Raw genomic sequence first — 7,327 nt, 5'->3', positions numbered from 1 at the left:
GAATGACAACCCGATACCTTGTTTACAAACTGAATGACAACCAAATGACAAACCAATACTTTGTTTACAAATAGAATGACAACCTGATACATTGTTTACAAATAGAATGACAACCCGATACATTGTTTACAAACTGAACGACAACCCGATACCTTGTTTACAAACTAAATGACAACCCGATACCTTGCTGACTCATCGAATGACCACTCAATTACCATCCCCTAAATTACACGTGAAAATATGTTCGAAACTTGAGCTGAATTCACTCATTCGGCGCAGCAACGATAACTCTGTTTTGTACAACTTCCGGTTGAAACCGGAAACACGCGTAACAGGGGCGATCATTGCGCAGTTTAAAAGCCCCCACCCCGCGGTTTCGTATTTCAAACACGAGCGCCTCCCCTATCTGGTCAGGTATGTCAAGGTGGCTGGTGCTGAGTTATCTGATCTTGATTTCTGTTTTTTTTTAAAATCTTTGTGGTGTGGGGTATTCACGTATGGTATGGTAGACAGCAAGAGGGCGGGCAGTGTTTCTTCCAGACTTTTTTTCTCCGGGGGGGGGGGGGGGGGGGGGGCAATTGATATTTTCGGGGGGGGGGGGGGGGCGGTCACAACATTTTCCGGGGGGGGGGGGCACTAGTAAAAGTATATGTTTCCTATGTAAATTCCATCGCGTAGGCGTAGGGGGTAGGCTTTCTTTGAGAGGGGGGGGGGGGGGGCGAAGAGATGCCTGGAAGCAGTGGCGTAGCGAGGTCGGGTGTCACCCGGTGCGGCACTTAATGGTGTCACCCCCCAGAGGCATAGCGACCCATGCCCGGGGACAAACTTTCAAACTTTCGATTTGCACCCCTCCCCTCAAACTTTCGATTTGCACCCCACCCTCAAACTTTCGATTTGCACTCCCCCCCTCCCCCCCCCCCCCCCCGCAAGTTTTTCTTTATATATTTTACTATTTTTTGCCTTGGTGTCACCTCCCTAAATGGTATCACCCGGTGCGTTCCGCACCCCCCCCCCCACCGTCCCCCCTCGCTACGCCTCTGCCTGGAAGGAACTCTGGGGGCGGGGGACTAAGTTAGAGCAGACCGCTGGGTGGAAAGAATTCAGAAAAATAGCCGAAAGCAACCCTTCCAATGATTGTTCTGTTCATCTTGTTATAGATAAAAAGACAACAGTTTGGTACAGTGGTTCCTAACTTTTTGGAGGTACCGAACCCTAACCATTTCATATGCGGTTAGCACCCCTCCCCCTTACCCACTAACTCACCCTCCACTTATGTGTGGGCTTATGTGTGGGCTTATGTGTGGGCTTATGTGTGGGCTTATGTGTGGGCTTATGTGTGGGCTTATGTGTGGGCTTATGTGTGGGCTTATGTGTGGGCTTATGTGTGGGCTTATGTGTGGGCTTACGTGTGGGATTATGAGTGGGTTATGTGTGGGCTTATGAGCGGGCTTATGTGCGGGCTTATGTGTGGGCGTATGTGTGGGCTTATGTGTGGGCTTATGTGTGGGCTTATGTGTGGGCTTATGTGTGGGCTTATGTGTGGGCTTATGTGTGGGCTTATGTGTGGGCTTATGTGTGGGCTTATGTGTGGGCTTATGTGTGGGCGTATGTGTGGGATTATGTGTGGGCTTATGTGTGGGCTTATGTGTGGGATTATGTGTGGGCTTATGTGTGGGCTTATGTGTGGGCTTATGTGTGGGCTTATGTGTGGGCTTATGTGTGGGCTTATGTGTGGGCTTATACATGGGCTTATGTGTGGGCTTATGTGTGGGCTTATGTGTGGGCTTATGTGTGGGCTTATGTGTGGGCTTATGTGTGGGCTTATACATGGGCTTATGTGTGGGCTTATGTGTGGGCTTATGTGTGGGCTTATGTGTGGGCTTATGTGTGGGCTTATGTGTGGGCTTATACATGGGCTTATGTGTGGGCTTATGTGTGGGCTTATGTGTGGGCTTATGTGTGGGCTTATGTGTGGGCTTATGTGTGGGCTTATGTGTGGGCTTATGTGTGGGCTTATGTGTGGGCTTATGTGTGGGCTTATGTGTGGGCTTATGTGTGGGCTTATGTGTGGGCTTATGTGTGGGCTTATGTGTGGGATTATGTGTGGGCTTATGTGTGGGCTTATGTGTGGGCTTATGTGTGGGCTTATGTGTGGGCTTATGTGTGGTCTTATGTGTGGGCTTATACATGGGCTTATGTGTGGGCTTTACTCTCCTTATATATAGTCTTTGCTATCCCCCCCTTTCCCTCTCTCCTTCACAGATCACCCTCGCTTATGTAATTTGTAATCAGATATAGCTCATGTAAAGAGAATTTCTCTCGCGTTTTTTTAAGCCCTCGTGGCAATTTTTTTTTTTGTAATATAGCTCATATAAGGCGCCGGTCAGTCGAGGTCAGTTTTGACCCTCTCTTCGTGGACTTACGGCACTCCGGCACCGGCCCCCGTGTTCTGTTGTTCCAAGGCTGGAGCCTGCCAAATTTGAAGCGCCTGAGGCGCCAGGGAGTATCCTTTCGGGCACCCGACCACTTTGCTTTATATATATATATATTCCATATAATTTTATAAGTATGTGTATACGCATGTGTATACGCATTCACATATATTTTTTCTCTGGATGTATTTAATTTTTACCCCCCCCCCCCATACATGGATTAACACATACGTTATTACGATTCTAAACAAAACCGTTTACCTCCGGCATATTTTGCAACGTTGAGTTAATGTAACTTCCCCCCCCCCCCCACTCACCCCCTCCCCACTCCTGAGGCGATTGCTTTAAACTGTGCTCAGATAATACTAACGATTTTTATCTATAGTCGGTTATAAATACAGCTTGATGTAGCAAGTTTTCATTACGTTTACGTCATAGTGTCAACCCCCCCCCACCCCCACCCTCTCTACCCTTGTCGGGCTTTGTCAACTTTGCTCTTAAAAGACCATTTAACTCACTCTAATTAATCACTTAATTAAATGGAATTATCATTTTTCTGTTTATATTTTGCTATTTTTTGCTTTGATGTCACCCTCTCCCCTAAATGGTGTCACCCGGTGCGGTCCGCGCCCCTGCCCCCCCCCCCCCCTCCCTCGCGACGCCTATGAATGTAATTATAACAATTAGAGACCTAATTTGATGGTCTTTAACTTAGCTAGTGAGTTAGGAAGGGAGGGGGGGGGGGGGGGGGTAAGAAAAGGTCTTCCAACTCTCAAAGCGAAAGAAAAATAAAGTGATCTAGTAAATTTAAGTACTGGATATTCGTTGAAAACTAGTAATTGAGAACGCTACATTTTACTTTAAATAGAAAATTTACATGTTTATTATAAGGGGTTGATAAAATACTATTAGCTTTTCTTTAATTTAATTAAAAACATAAATGATAAATTATAGACATTATGTTAGACTTATGTACACCACATAAACTATTCAAAGCTATTGACGTTCTATAAACTGTGGCGCTGTTATCGAGTCAGTGGAAATAACAGATTTTAAACGAAATCTGGATATTTTTTTTGTTATTTCCCTTTTATTTGAAAATTGTAATAGCGTTTTGTGTTGCCCTTTTAACCTTTTATCCATTTGTCTCTACGCATTTCTCGTTCATGAAATAAAGAACAAAAGTAAATGAGCTGTTCGTTACAGATTCAAGAATAAAATCCTACATTCGTGTTGTAACTAGTAGGCTACTAGTAAAATTTACTCTTATTTTTGCTTAAATCATTTGTTATTTAACTCACTAAATATAAATAATTAAACAAATCATAAACGAAATTATTAAAACGTAACTATATTCAGATTTTTTAAGGATATTAAATAACTAAAAATAACTTGGTGAAAAAACTATTTAAAAAAAATAAAACAATCCAAAAGTAAACCAAAGTAGTACTGAAAAAAAAAATTACTATTCTAGTAACAAGTTTAAAAACGGTAAAATTGTTTGAATGAGATTAGCGGATGAATCGATAACAACCAGCTGTTTCTGTGTACTTAACACATAGCTCATACTACACGTATGTGGGGAGTGTTAAGCTTTTAGTTTTACTTTATCATATAACATCTACATAAAATAAAATCTGAGTTTAAAAAAGCAATATTGAGGATTATCCTTAAATTTTACTTAAAATATTTAAAAAACAACACATTCGATTAAAGTTCAGGTTTTAAATCTACATTTTATTTTGGCAAATTTTCAACTAAATCAAATGAACAATTTTTGTATATGGTATTAGTGTACAAACGAAATTTAATAATACAGATAACAGACTAAATAAAAGCCTCCATAGCTCAGTGGCTAGAGCACTGGTCTTGTAAACCAGGGGTCGTGAGTTCAATCCTCACTGGGGGCTGTATTTTGTTCCTTTTTTTTCTCCTACGTATCTGATATTTAGGTGTTGCTCATTAATCTCATACTCTCGCTAAAGTACAATACATTTAACAATACCTTGTAAATAGCGCGTTTAATAAGAAAAAAAAATGCTATGCGTTGCATGCATTATCGTATAGGTAATAAATTTGGTTCTATTATATAGGCTTATTGTTATAATTTTTTCATTAATGGCGAACTTTCTTTTCTTTCGCAATCGCCAGTTAATCAACGAAAGAACATACATAACATGTTGTACATTATTAAAACACAATAAAAGGCTCAATATCAAATGATCTATTACATTTTAATGATAGACAGATAGAAAAAATAGGATAAATATTGATAAAAGTGGAGTGAATACAATTAATTAATACGAAGTGACTACTCGAAATAAAGATTTTTCGGCAGAAGATACGAAACACAATAGGTCTGCGCATGCGCAGTGGCCTTAATAGCTGCGCGAGGGTTCGGTTTAGGGTTAGGGACACTCATTATATTGAAGAGTTAGAAAAACAGAATACTGAAAGATGGATCTAAAACAAATTGAAAAAATCATACTTCATGTTAGTAGGTTATCATTTTTAGACCTAACAATTTTGAAAATAAATACGCCATGCAATCTTTTTTACAACTTACTCTGGAACAAAGATATAGTAGTTTCAGAGTATCGGGTTTGGTGATAAGGTATCGAATAATGATTGGCTGTAGTCTTGTAGTTTTTGTTGGTTGGGAGTAGAACTTGAAGAGGTGAGCTGGTATCGTAGTGTTGAAAAGGTGGATAGTTTTGGGTAATCGTGTGTTGTGTAATCATAGAGTATCGAGTTGATCTTATACCTTAGATTAAAATAGTTTTTTTTTATCATAACCAAGAGATGCGTAATTGTGAGCTGAGAGTTTAGGTCGGTCCAATAGGTTAGTCGAATAGAGTTTTTGAGTAATCGTGAGTTCAGTAATCGTGTTTTGTGAATATCGAGTAGTCAAGTTGATTATTGTTTGCAGTTCGAGAAAAGAAGGACGGGTACATATGTGTAACATATAGTTGTCAATAGGGCAGTGGACTAAACGTAACATATTACCTTACATAAGTTGATCTTTAAACTCATAGCTTACTTACTAAGCGCTTAAGCATTCAGTCTAAACAACCTTTGTTCAGTTGAGGTAGAGAATATTTAAGACAGTGTTTCATTTGTTTACACTATGTTTATCTTTTGCCATTTTTTTAAAGCGGCGACTAATACAAGATGGTCTGGCTTGGAGATAAAGTGTTACTTCCCCTATGTAAATATGAAGAAAAAAACTTGAAAGGGAGACAATCCAGGGCAATTGTTTACCATAATAAATAAATATGTAGTAAATATAAACTCTATATGAATAGCTAATTTGTTTCATTTTTTTATGAGCATTAAATTTACAATTCAAGCTTTGCTTATTTATTTATCTTTGTGCATAATTGTTTTGAATATTGATAATAGTAAATAATAAGAAACACTAGCTGTATTTAAAATGTAATTATATAAAATAATTGTTCATATTAAAATTATTCATTAACAGAACTTTTAACGTCTTTCAGGCCCCTTTTTAAAAGGGGAAATAACTAGTCATTTAAATTCTCTGAACCTATAACTGCCTATAGGTCTTCATATTCAAACTTATCAAGTTTTTGGAACAAGTACAGGCCAACAACTTGACGCACTTTCAGCAGTGCACGGTCTTTTCGGCTGAAGCAACCACTGAGTTTCACAGGTCATTTGCATACGAGATAATCAGAGACCTCCAGGCGCAGTGTCAGTAGCGTTTTTCTGAGTTGGATTCTTTTTTTTTTTTTTTAAATACTTTTATTTGCAATTTAAAACAAGTACATCAACATCAAATTCTTGACATAATTTCGAACATCAAATGAAAACGAAAGGTTTTGCAAATGTACACAATGAATATTCACAAGATGTCATGTATGTGATTATACAAAATTGAAAGGCGTAACAGTAAAGGGGGTGAAGGTCACATGCAAGTGACAGGAGTCGGGGTGAGAAGTGGAGGGGAAATTATTCACAGAGGGGGTGGGGTTGTGTAATTTTTTATTTTTTTTTATTAATCCAATTTTTTTAAACATTTAAATCAGTAATAATAATTTATTTGATAGATTTTACACAGCATCAAAGACATGAACATCAATTGCATATATAATAATCAAAGGGAGAAAATAAAATGGCATAAGAACTAGACTAAAATAAGGTGTGCAAACTAGGTTTCTCTTGACTGCTTAGTTTACTGTGCTCTGTCCTTAGCTGAGGAGTCAAAAGTTCACATTGTAGCCACCCAAGGACAGAAATAGAAACGACCGTGGGAGAAGTGTCTTTGTAATACCCATACTGATCTATCATTCCAAAACTTTCCATGACATAAAATTGCTAAAAATCCGCCTTTCCGGTTGAATAGGGGGAAGTGTGTGTGGGGGGAGGGGGTGTGAGGTGTGTATCTCTTTCTACCATTCAGGTTTTGCACTTTTAAAAACCTGGGAAACAGAAGACTATTCTAATGTTAATTTACTTCAGGGCTGATCGAGTTATGTTTAGCTTGAGACTGTCAACATTAATTATGCATCTAGTTTATTTGCTTCTTCTGTAGTTCAAATGTTAGTTTCCTGTAAAAGTAGGATGTCAATACTGTGTTTATTTATTATGTTGTTTATATAATGTGTTTTTGTCCCTAGCCCCCTGATGTACACTGTTGCCAGAGTTAGCATGAATTATTTGGGGTTTTCTTTCGAACATCTGTTTCTGGAGGGCTGGATGGTGGTGGTCTTTTAACGCCAAACTTTCCAGCCGTTGGTTTGCTATCCCGTTGGGCCCTGGTCACGACCCTCTGAGGTGGCTTTACTGTAGGTAATTGATTTTTACTTGAACTGATTGCTTGACTATATGACAGTTGACCTGATACCTTTGTTGCTGATATACTTTGTGAGCTT

The 7,327-nt window shown here is 39.1% G+C and overlaps 1 non-coding gene across 1 annotated transcript; it reads left to right on the top strand.

Annotated features, from left to right (window-relative positions):
* The first annotated feature begins 4,269 nt into the window (after positions 1-4,269).
* Trnat-ugu (transfer RNA threonine (anticodon UGU)) lies at positions 4,270-4,342 on the top strand. Its single transcript has one exon. It is a non-coding gene; the product is annotated as a tRNA-Thr (tRNA).
* The last annotated feature ends 2,985 nt before the right edge of the window (positions 4,343-7,327 follow it).

This window comes from Physella acuta, unplaced genomic scaffold (assembly GCF_028476545.2).
Source record: "Physella acuta isolate Inbredline_101_S28 unplaced genomic scaffold, ASM2847654v3 ptg001755l, whole genome shotgun sequence".
NCBI classification, from domain to species: Eukaryota; Metazoa; Mollusca; class Gastropoda; family Physidae; genus Physella; species Physella acuta.
This window is presented reverse-complemented; position numbering and strand designations above follow the sequence as displayed.